Genomic DNA, 13,180 nt, shown 5'->3' with positions numbered 1-13,180 from the left:
CTTAGCCAGGAATACCCATATGAGTCTGTGACCTTGAGGGCTGTTGCTGCCTTCTGTTAGTTCTAGGGTGACACTGAATGAGCATGGCAGCTCAACCCAGGAAGACACCCAATGGTAAACATTCCTTTCCTGAAAATAGAGACAGGGAAGAAGGCACATTTTCTTATTTCACAAGTGGAATCTTTGCTGTCATGGCGGAGAGAGCAAGATGCCTCCCACTAAGAACTTGGGCCGTTATGGGGTGGTGGCCCAGCTGGCCAGGCAGCACACAGAATGACAAACAACAGAATGCATCTCAGCTCTTCTAGCTCAAGTGGCTCCAGCTCTAGGATGATACGAAAGGGACTCAATAAAGGGATATTAAAAGACTGAAAATGTCAGGGTGACATTATCTTTTGGAAATATCAGGCCATCAGTTAAAGCACTGCTTCCCAATAGTACAATTTGCAGGATTCACAGCTGCAGTTTGTGGGTTATCTATTGCAGTACACAGAGGGTTGTTTTACTGAGAGTTTTGTAGGGAAAACTCCTCGCCTGCCTCCAGCTCAGCAGGAATTGTATCTAATTATGCATTCTGTGTACATCCTAGAACATTTTAAAATTTATTTTTATTGTATTTTTCCCTTTACCATTTATCCCCCTTATACCTCTACCTGTAATCACCACACTGTTGTTCATGTCCATGAGTCCTATTTTCTTTTTGCTCAGTCCCTCCACTCCCTAACTCCCTCCACTCAGTCTCCCCACCCCAGAACTGTCAGCCTGTTCTCTATCTATAAGTCTGTCTCTATTTTCCATGTTAGTTCAGTCTGTTCATTAGGTTCCACATATGAGTGAAATTATATGGTGTTTGTCTTTCTCTGACTGGCTTATTTCACTCAGCATAATGTTCTCCAGGTCCATCCATGCTGTCGCAAAGGGTAAAATTAACTTCTTTTTTTTATGACTGAGTAGTATTCCACGTGTAAATGTCCCATAGTTGTTTAATCCACTCATCTACTGATGGACACTTGGGCTGCTGCCATATCTTGGCAATTGTAAATAACACCACAGAGACTATACTTTCAGGAATCATTTCTATAGTTTATAAATAACACCACAATGAACACAGGGGTGCTTATGTTCTTTGGAGTTAGTGTTTGAGGTTTCTTTGGATATATTCCCAGAAGTGGGATCGCTGGGTCAAAAGGAAGATCCATTTTTAATGTTTTGAGGCATCACCATACTGCTTTCCACAGTGGCTGAACGAGTCTGCATTCTCACTAACAGTTTGCAAGGGTTCCCCTTTCTTTACACCCTCACTAGCACTTGGTGTTTGTTGATTGATGATAGCCATTCTGACCAGTATGAGGTGATACCTCACTGTGGTTTTTATTTGCATTTCTCTGATTAGTGACATTGAACATCTTTCCATGTCTATTGGCCATCTGTATGTCCTCTTTGGAGAAGTATCTATTCAGGTCCTTTTCCCATTTTTTAATTAGATTATTTGGGGGGAAGGGTTGGTGTTGAGTTTCATAAGTTCTTTATAAATTTTGGATATTAATCCCTTATCAGATGTATCATTGGCAAATATGTTCTCCCATTCAGTGTGTTGTCTTTTTGTTTTGGTTTCCTTTGCTATGCAAATAGTTTTTAGTTTGATGTAGTCCAAGTTTATTTTTTCTTTTGTTTCCCTTGCCTGAGTAGCTATTTCAGATAAAATATTCCTGTGAACAATGTCTGAGATTTTACTGCCTATGTTTTCTTCTAGGATTTTTACATTTTCGGGTCTAACATTTAAATATATAATCTATTTTGAATTTATTCTTGTGTGTGGTGTAAGAATGTGGTCTAGTTTCATTTTTCTGCATGTATTTCTTCAATTTTACCAACATCATTTATTGAATAAACTATCTTTAGCCCATTGTCTGTACTTGCTTCCTCTATTGAATATTAATGGACTAAAAAGGTGTAGATTTATTTCTGGGCTCTCTATTCTGTTCCATTGATCTATGTGTCTGTTTTTATGCTAATACCATGCTGTTTTGATTACTATGCCCTTATAGTATAGTTTGATATTAAGTAGTGTGATTCTTCCAACTTTGTTGTTCTTTCTCAGGATTGCTGTTGCTATATGGGGCCTTTTGTGGTTCCATGTACATTTTTGAAATATTTGTTCTAGTTCTGTGAAATATGTCATTGGAATCTTGATAGGAATTGCATTAAATCTATAAAAGCTTTGGGTAACTTGGTTATTTTAATCATGTTAATTCTTGCTATCCATAAACACATATTATGTGCTTCCACTTATTTGTATCTTCAATTTCTTTCTTCAATGTCATAATTTTCCAAGTACAGGTCTTTTACATCTTTGGTTAGATTTATTCTCTTTATTCTTTTTGAAGCAATCGTAAATGGGATGGTTTTCTAAGTTTCCCTGATAGTTCATTATTGACATATAAAAACGCAAATGATTTCTGGATATTAATTTTATATCCTGCTACTTTGCTGAACTCATTTATTAGCTCATGTAGTTTCTTGGTGGAACTCTATGTACAGTATCATATCATCTCAAATACATTTTTACTTCTTCCTTTCTAATTTGGATACCTTTTATTTCTTCTTCTTATGTGATCATCCCTGCAAATTTTTAAGTGTTGATAAATGACAATAAATTGGGAACATGTGAGAACTAATTGTGTTTATTTATAGAAAGAAGTTTTAGAGTGAAAACACATGGGCTTAAAGTTCCACGTTTCCTGTGAAGAGTATCATTGATTTTTATAGGACTACAGAGTATACTTGAAGTAGCAAAGATTTTTATTTTTCTTTTGGAGATTTATAAGAACTTCATCAATTGTGTAGATCCCCTAGCCACATAGAGAATGTAGAGATACTAGTATATTTTTGCTAAATGATATAGATGCCTTCCAGGAAATTCAGCTTTAAAGCCAATCCCATTTCCCTTGGAGGTTCTTTAAAAGTTAGAGGTGATTTCCCAAGGGGGAAAAATCTTCTAATAATTGTAGCTGCAAACTCTTAGGGAAACAGTGGATAGCCCACTTGCATGTGGGTTACACTAAATATTTTGATGACATATTATCAGTCCAATTCAGAAACTCAACATTTTCTTGTATTTTCCTAATTTTGACCCCCAAATCATAATTTCTTTCTTCAACTTACTCATTTTCTTTGAAACCACTTACATTTTTCCAGTTATTGTAATCAACTCTATTGTCCTTAATTTCATATCATTCTTTATTTATTCAATAGAGAGTCACTGGTAGACAAACACAGTGGAGGAATACTGATAAAGAAACAGTGTCCTACCTTATGAGCTTACATTCTATAGAGGAACTCTTCAATAAATATATTGGAATATTTAACTTCCAATTAATACTGAAATCTGTATGGCACTTCATAGTATAAAAACATATTCCTATAAATTCTCTTTTAAGCTTTCAACAACTTACACATTAGGTAGGTTGAGTATTTTATGCCTCTAAAACTCTGAGAAGTGCAGTGACTTGCCCAGCCATGGCCATGTCCTTGATGGAGCATGCCAGTTCAAACCCTGTGCTCCTCTCAATACACTGTGTTATGCTTAGCTGTGGTGATTAACTTTGTGTCAACTCGACTGGGTCAGGAGATGCCCAGATATCTGCTTAAACATTATCTGGATGTGTCTGTGAGGGGGTCTCTAGAAGTGAATTGGTGGGCTGAGTAAAGCAGATGGCCCTTCCCAAGATTGATGGGCATCATCCAATCAGTCGAGGGCCTGAATAGAGCAAAAACACAGAGGAAGGTTGAAATCACTTTGAGCGACTGACTGAGCTGAGACCCTGATCTTCTCCTGCCCTCAAAACCCCTGGATCTCAGGCCTTCAGACTCAGACTGATGTTTACAACATTGGCTTTCCTGATTCTCCAGCTTGCAGACAGCAGCAGCTCATGGGGCTTCTTAGCCTGTGTATTCATGTAAGCCAATATTTACAATAAATATTTTTCTGGATATACATGTCCTATTGATTCTGTTTCTCTAGAGAACTCTGACTGATACACTAGCAAAGCTTTTTTTTTTATTTAAACAGAACTTTGTGTTTCTCTTTTGGTATAGCCCATGTCTAATAGAGCACTTTCATACCACATATAGTTGGTAGGTGCTACTCTAGCTAAGATCTAGAGATTCCCAACCACGTATCATGGCTCACTGTTATACTCTAGTCAGTTGAACTGGACCTAATAAAAGTATAATGATAATTAATGAAATGGAGTCTAGTTTTTCTCTTTGTAGTGAAAAATAAAGAGATAGAGTTTATGCAAAAATAAAGATAATTTCATATAAACCTACCTAGGCATGTGGGATGATGAATGCTAATATCTTCCCTCAATGTAGTATGGCAGAATACACATTGAGAACCATCATATTATATGATAATTCTATCCTTACATCTCTCAGATTTTAGAATGAAAATTATGCACCATTAATTTGTTCCTACTAGTTCAATGTAGAGAAAACTGAGTTTGTCTCAACACATCCATTTTTACCTTTCCCCCATTTGTAGTTAAGATGAGATTAGATGTATTCTATGTCTCCACTCAACCCTGCAAAGATGGACACCATAGCCTTATTCAATCAGAATAAGGTTCTTGGCCAGTGTGATTGATAAAGAATGGCCCAATTAAACCAGAGGTCAGGACTCTTATTTGTTTGTTTGTAGAGAGAAGATGCTGTTTTCTCTAGTTTCCCCCTCACACTATAACCCATAGTTAATATGAATGAGGAAGCACGGAAGGGAAGGCTTCCTCCTTCCATTTCATGCTTCTTTATCATTGGTGGTGAGGCCCTGTGAAAAGCAGGGAAGAAGCCAGTCGAAAGATGACACTGACATGGAGCATGGCAAGCCTGAGCAAACGTAAACCATGGGCTCGGAGTCCTTCCTGGGCTATGCCCAAAGCCCACCTACCTCTGGACTTTTCTGTTTCTGCATCAATAAATTGCTCTAATTATTTTGACTTCTATTACTCAGTTTTATTTTTTTGCAACCAATATAATCCTCACTGAAACAATTCATTCAGAAAATGTAGTTAGAAATGAAGACCAAAGTTGAATATCATTTATAAATTTTAACTCATCTAAGACAAGATAAAATGTTCTTGTACATTCATTAAAAAAACAAATAAAAGGATATAGAAATTATTTATGGATTTTCACAAGTGAAAATTTCAAGAAGGCTTAACTTTTTGAAAACCAAAAAGAAGATAATCTCTAAGATAACAAGATTCTACTTAGTGGGAGAATTTATTGTTCAGCATTAGCACATCAATCGCACTGAAAAATGAACACTTATGTCCATCTGAGTAGCCTAATCACTGTGCAAATTGGTATTCTTATGAAGTGATTGATTTTCTGCCACCTTCAGGACAATATTCTGCAATAGCTATTCATAAACTAATGCCCTTGCATACAGTGCTTAGCTTTCTTATGAGGAGAATCACTCATTAGGTCAAGTAAGAATGACTGATTTCTTAAAAACTATGATTACATAAAACTTTTGATCAAGGATAGGCTCTTGATTAAAAATTGAAGACAGAAACAAATCACATAAGCAGATGATATTCAAGCTCACTCTACTAGTAACATAGAAATAATTTTAATGAACTAAGGGAATCCAACTTTAATCCAAAACCATCTTTTAGCTATGGAACTGCAACCAGTAGCTCTATTGGTGAATGTATTACAGATTGTGCTTTGATGACCTGACAAGTCATACATCGTGTGATTCATTGGTGGGAGTCTTTAGGTCAACGTGTATCCAAAATTGACCTACAGACTCTAAATTATGTAACTGTGAGAAAACTGTAATTCACAATGTCACATCCTCTTCCCCACTTATCAATCAAAAACTTTATTTGCTCTTTGTACCAGTGTGGCCTCTGTATCCTTCAGAGTAAAGACATAAGAGTAGAGATATCCTCTACTCTTTAGTGGTGTTATAGTTGTTTAGCAATAACTCTTTATTCTTTCCATCTGAAGAATGGACCTTAAAATGCAAACCGAGGCAAGAACTTGTGTGTTCAGTTAATTGCCATAAGAATTTATAAAATGTTTGATAACAAGCATTTTAACCATGGTCTAAACTAATGCATTAAACTTGGAGTCCTGGAATCATCATAAATATTCCAAGATAATATTCTCAAATACAATTGTTTTATCTCTTTGTAGGAAGTCAGCATTTCTGTCCAGTGAGATTTTTGTCGGTTCCCAGTATTGTTTGGGTTTGAAATTGACTTAGGATAAGTCTTAAATTCTTTGAGCCTTAGTTTCTTTATTTGTAAAATGAACTGTTTAGAATGATGGTCACTAAGATTACTTTCGGTTTAAAATAACAAAGGTAATAACAGCAGCAACAGCAGCAAAGCCCCCACCTTGTTAATGGTTCTACTACACACAGCACTACAATGTGTGATGAGTGGTTCTGAGTCTTGCCGCAACAATATTCAGCAGCTCTGTGCTTGATAGGTTGAAACAGATTGATCATCCAAAATTTTACATTTGGGGGATAGTTTAGAGGCATTAACTCAGGACTAGCAGACTCTCCATCCTTCTTCATAGATAGGAACAGCGAAAGGATACCATTTCTCCTAATTACTCCCGGAACAGAAGGGAGTGTCCAGGACAATCCAACAAGTAAATTAAACAGGCAGGTTGCATTCTTAATAGATCACTTTTGCTAAGGCTGTAACTATTTAATTGATGATAGCAGCTCTCTCTAAGTGGTGGGGTTAAGGAAGAAAGCATTCCAAACAGATTAATGGAATCACATTTGTTGGGTCTATTTATGTAAATTGAGACCATCCAGAGACTTTTTTTTTTTGACTGAGGAATTAGAAGACCTCAGAGCCATTAAGTAGAAGCTTGACTTTAAAGCAGTAACAAAATCAAAACCAATACCAATTTCTGAATGAATTGTTGCATTTCTTTAGCTACAAAGTGTCAATGCTCCATTGTGGGGGGAAGAGAGGAGAGAAAGAAGGGGTTAATTGTTTTAATTGGATTTGATTTTCATATAGGCTCCTGATTTGTTATGCAATAATTGTATTCCTCTAAATTTATACATATTTGTTATTAACTGTTATTACATTATCTTCCTTAAAAAGTCATCTTTCATTCTTACAGAAGAAACTTCAAGCATAGAATGCATTTTACATTTAAATAAATATTTAAATATTAACAGATTTAAATAAAATCTTTTAATATTATCCAGCTTTCTAAAAGTGGAATAGAATCATTCATTCACTCAGCAAGTATTTATTGAGCATCAACACTGTGCTAAGCATAGTGCTAGTCATTGGAGACGCAGGTGAATGATATAGGCCAGGTTCCTATGTTCATGGAGTTTACAGTCTAACAGGGAAGACAGACAATTAAATGAGCAATTCCACTACATTGTGACAGGGGTTCTTATAGGTAATGTGTGAGAATACAAAGAAGGCACCTCTATCCCAATCTTCAACCAGGGAGGTTTCCCTAAAGAATTATATTTAAACTGAGGACTCTGACTATTTGGGATTTGAGTTCAAGTAATTGTTCAGAGTAGCAGACACATAACAAAGACAGAGAGTTCCTACTATGTGCCAGGCACTGTTCTATGTGCTTTATATGCCTTATTTCATTTAATTCTTACAAGATGTCTTCAAGTTAAATACTATTGTTGTTATAAGGCTGAAAGTTAAGGTGATTAAGTGACTTTTCTAATGCTATATGACTAATAAGTAGCAAAACCAGGATTCCAACACTAGTTTGTTCAACTTTGAAGGCTATGATATTTCCAGTATCTAGCTGTATAACAGAAAACTTTTAGCTAAAATACGAGAACACAATTTTAAAGACCAACTCTTTAAAATAGTGTAATGGTTATCATTGGAAAACATTACATTAATTTACCATTAAAGATGGTGGGCTGACCACACATAATTGTGTCCTCTCTCTTCACTGTACTTTCACATGTCAGTAAAAGAAAAACCTCTCCAGAAACTTACAGTGATCAAAAGAATGGTTTAGTCACTGTCATTCATGAACCAGGAATTCCAATGAGTGTTTGGAGAACAAAAGAAATAGTAATGCTTGTTAATGAAATAGGGCAGAAGAAGCTGAAAGCTTATTGAACGTAGAAGAAAATTTCGAGGAAGGAGCAGATTTGCCTCCTAGAATGTGGGAGAGACTCAAGAGTGGAGTAGGAGATTGGAATGGTTGGAAGTAAGACCTAGAGCTAGAAATAATGGTGCCAATTGAAAATATGTATTTGAAACAATTGCACAAATATTTTTTTGCAATGGAGATCACTGCAATCAGGAATCGAACTCCCAAGCAGAAGGCTGGTTGTTATTTGGAGGCACTGAATGGCTCCAGAGACAAAACACTCTATCTTTCTCTGATGAAGGGGATGGCTGTCTGTCCGCTCTGCTTAAAGCATTGCTGGGCTGTCAGCTTGCCAGATCAGTTTTGAGTTGACTCACTTTTAAATATGAGGAATCAACAAAAACTCAGACATTTGAGAAAAATCTTCCAATATAAACAGTGGGAAAAATAAGCAAACAAGGGGGACAAAATAGAAATAAAAAGTCCTAGGAAAAAAATAGGACAGTTCAGAGAACAGAAAAGAAGTTAAAAAAAAAAAGAAAAAGAAAACATTCCAATTAGCATCCTTTGAGATACAAAAGACCATATTCCATACATAAAACAAAATTAAGACACATAAAAGAAGGAACAATTGGGAACAAGAAAGAGTTCTTGGGAATGAAAAATGATATTGGCAAAATATTAAATTCAGTAGACAACTTGAAAGATAATATCAAGGAAATGTCCCATCATGCAGAACAAAATGACAAAAACAAAATAAGAAAGAAAGCTAAAAGATCAGACTAATCTGTGAGGTCCAGGGAAGAAGAAATAATCAAAGAGTAAACATACCAAAATCTTCCATAATCAAGGACAACATGAGTGTCCAGATTTAAGGGGCTCACTGATTTTTCAGTGAGCCTTAAGGGGCTCTTTGAATGGGCAAACACCTACACCAAAAACACAATTGTCAATTTCAGAAATTCTTGAATGAAGAGATGATTCAAATATCTCTAGAGAGAAAGTACAGATCATTTTCAAAGAAGTGAAAACCCAAATGGCAATGGACTTCCCAACAACATTAGTAGCTGCTCAAAGTTTTGAGTGAAAATTAAGTTTTATCTTAAAATTCTATACTTAACCACTCATGTAGAATTTTTTTTTTAAATGCAATCATGCAAGTCCCCAAAGCTCTATTTCCAGCATGTCCTTTCTTAGGAACTTATTGGAAGGTGTGTCCAACAATGTAAGGACGTAAGCTAAGAAAAAGAATAGAGGAAAAAGCAAGTCCAAAAAATGAAGCCCCAAGAAGGCAGCTGTGCAGAGGCCAAGGGCATAACCAGTCCAATTCACAGCAGGAGGAATTGGGACCCTGGTAACAAAAAATTAGGGGCTTGATATAACGTCTCACTTGACAATCTCAACATATGAAAATGGGCAAATATGCAGGAGAGGGAAACAATAGAGACTCAAGAAATAAAGCTGTATAAGAAAATAAATGTAATCAAAGCATACATCTTAGCCTTCCACTAAATAATGCTAGCAATTTAATTAAATTATTTAATTTAAATATGTTAGCAATTTAATTACAAGCTATGATATGACTATTTTGGGAGGATGGTAATAAGAGAGGTGTGCATGTGTGTGAGAGAACCACACCCTCATCCGATATGAGTAAGTTAATAGATGATGTCTAAGATTGGTAGATTAAGAAGCAGCCAAATAGCATATTATTCAGAGATCTGGGGATAACCACCAAAAGAGGCAAATAGAAGAGTTATAAGTAATTGCCCCTAGGAATCGGAGCTGGGAAGTAAGGGGGATGTGGGACCTAAGAATATTGTTTTGTTTTTATAAAGATTTTAAGGCTATTTGATTTTTTTTAGCTATGTGTATGGTACACAAATTGAAAAGTTTATAAAAGGAAAAAATGTTATATGTCAAATTATCTGTTGAGAAGTCAACATATGTTTCTGTTTAAATTTACCAAGTGTCTTTGGTCCTAACACTTAGAATAAGAATCAAAGACAAATACATATTACCAATAAACAATTTCATTTCCTTGCCAACTATTTCATTCATGTATTGAGTAATTCAATTTACAATATGTCACATAATAAAAAATAAAATATATCTAATTATATGTGAATGTGTTAAGGACTGTTTACCAAACTGGTAATTTCGTGCAACTTGTTCAAACTTAAATTACATAAATAAATTTTCTGAGAAATTATTCTCATGGAAATTGGAAATCCTTTGCCCTTTTATTCTGTGTTGACTTTTGGATGTTTTTTAGTATGTTTTATATGACATTCTTTCCATTTGTTTAAGCAATAAATTTGTTTTCTCCCTTCAAAAACGGAATAATTTTTCCTAGATAGGAAACAAGTTAAAGGTATAGTTCTGTCATGTACCTTTGAGTGAAATATTGCATTCTGCTTTTGATGAAAATAGAGTAAAGCACACACTTATTATTTGATCTGAGTTAAAATAATACTCAATGCCATCTGTGTTTGTTCTACCATCACTCACCTTACCTTGAAATATAAAGAACACCCGTGGCAAACAGTCTCTGCCTGTTGGTTCTGTTCTTTCTGTGAGGAGAATTTTCATTAATTATAAAAATGGTACTATACTCTTCTTACTAGACCTGTGGCCACTTCTCTCCATCTTGCTAGAGCTGCTTGACCTGACAGGGCAGCATTGGTAGCCCTAGCTCTGGCATCTAACTTGGGTTTGAATGTTGGCTCAGCTACTTACCAGGTATGTGACTTTGGACAAATTACTTACTCCCTCTAGGTTCCATTTTTCTCCCTTCAAAATAAGGTTAATTATAGCAGTAACCTAGCAGTTGTGGACAAGATTAAAGACACATTTCAAGTAAAGTCTTTAGTAAAATGCCTTGAGCATAGTAAGTGCTCAATAAATGATCATTATTATTGTTGTTACAAATTTTCAATAGCACAGCATGGTTGAAAAATGGGGCTAGAGATCAGAAATACTAGATTATTCCCAAGGTTCCTCCTAGCTGTGGCATTCATTCTACAGGGTGTGATTAGGTCCTTGATTGATTTGCAAGACTCTTTGGTGCATTTTAGTAATACAGAATGTAAGATAGTTACTAAGGACTTATCATGAATATTTATGTGTGAAGAAACACACTAGATTAAGGAGAAATATCTGACTAGGAAGATGACTTTAGGAAGCATGATTATTGCTTATTGAAGGAGGAAGCAATATGATAGAGGACTAGAGGACTTAAAGCAAAGATGATAGAGCAAGTAAGTCATTGCATCATTATTACTGACATCACATTTGCCTAAGATAAATCAAGCATTTGACAAAGATGCCTCCTTTGTATTTTATAAACATTAAAATGTCGCAAATTTATTTTAGTTCAACAGTATTGATTATGTTTGACCATTTACTTTCAAAGTACAGATGCGGCTGTCCTTCATTTTCTGTTGTAGTTGGGTCAGGCTCCAAAGGCACCCTCCATTAGCTCCTTTATTGGTATATTTAAATACCCTCCTGGCTTCATTAAGCTTCAAATGGCTTTATTTTCCATTCAGCTGTATTTGTGTTCAACAGATTTGCCAAGTTATCTTATAAATCGTCCTCCAGCAGATGTTGAGATGCATTTGGCATGGGGTGACTCAGGTTTTGGGTAATGGTCCATGCTTCTTGAGTTTGGAAAAGCTATGACTTTTGTAGCAACCATACCTCTGTGGCTCTATGTACTCATACACCACTTCATTTCAGCCAGTAAGGGACTAGAGAATAGTCCCAGGTGGACCTGGTCAGATGTTCTCCAGTGATGCCCGCCACTGCACATTAACTATCACGTTTTGGAGGTAATGGTGACAGCAGAATATCATGAGCTACCAACATTAGGATTTGCTTAACCCCTTCCTTCTATTGGCATTGTAAATCCCCAAAACACCGCCCCAGGAGTGGCTTGGCACTAACCTTGTCTGTTACCATCACTTTGCTAAATGACCTTAATGTATACAATTTAAGTAGATAATTTCAATTTCTTTCTCTAAAAACAGGCGAATCAGAGGGAGATCTAACTCCCTAGAACAATGTGTCAAGTAGATCTTTCTGCAATGATGGAAATATTTTATATCTGTGGTAGTCACCAGCTACATGCGAATACTGAGCATTGAAAATGTAGGTAGTGTAACTCAGGAAGTGAAATTTTAAATTTTATTCCACTTAAGTTAATTTAAAAGTCCTAAAAAGTCATTGTTCACATGCATACTTATATAATAAACATTATTCTAAAAGATATTTGGCCCCAAGGGAGAGGAATTTAGACTTAACAATAGAAAAGTAATTTTTTTTAAGAGTTCTGCCTGGTGTTAGGGACACTGAGCTGATCTTGTAGGTGACATGAGGGAAGGCGCCTCCAGTTTTCTATTCCAGAGGCTGGTTTACCTAATAAGTTTGAGAAAGTTCAACAGGTGCTCCTGGGGGAAGGCCTGGGGAAATCTCCAGGTGATTATATACCGCAGCTCTTCACCACACTTATCTATTCTCATATGTTCAGAAATCACCTCGATTTTCAGTACAATAATTACAATAATAATAAAAACCTGGTCTAACACACCTGAAATTTCTTTAATCTTACTGAAAATCTGGGAGAAAAGCTTTTTTTTAATCCTCATTGTTGTATCCCTGGTGCCTAGAACAATATCTGAAAAATAGTAGGCATCCCATAAATATTTGTTGAGTAAACAAGCAAATTAAAGAGAGTGTCTTTTTTTTTTTTTTAAAGCAGTGCTAGTTTCTGGTATCTGTTGATACTTTGATGTTTCTGTTTTGGCAGGGAATAAGCAAACAGCTAGACAATCATGAGCTTGGCTAGACAACCGAAAACATTACTTCGCCTTGTCTCAGTTCTGCCCAGGCTATCTCCCAGGCATCTGAAGTCTGGTTGCAGTTTGCTCAAAAATGTGTGTACTTGTTTGTGCAGAGAGATTTTAATCTCAACTGGCATCTTTTCTCTTTGCTTTATGACTAGGTGCCAAACCATGTTTAAGACTGGAAGGAATTAGCGGCTGTTTTAACATCT

This window comes from Desmodus rotundus, chromosome 11, assembly GCF_022682495.2.
Source record: "Desmodus rotundus isolate HL8 chromosome 11, HLdesRot8A.1, whole genome shotgun sequence".
NCBI classification, from domain to species: domain Eukaryota; kingdom Metazoa; phylum Chordata; class Mammalia; order Chiroptera; family Phyllostomidae; genus Desmodus; species Desmodus rotundus.
The sequence above is the reverse complement of the archived record's forward strand: the minus strand, read 5'-3'. Positions refer to the sequence as shown.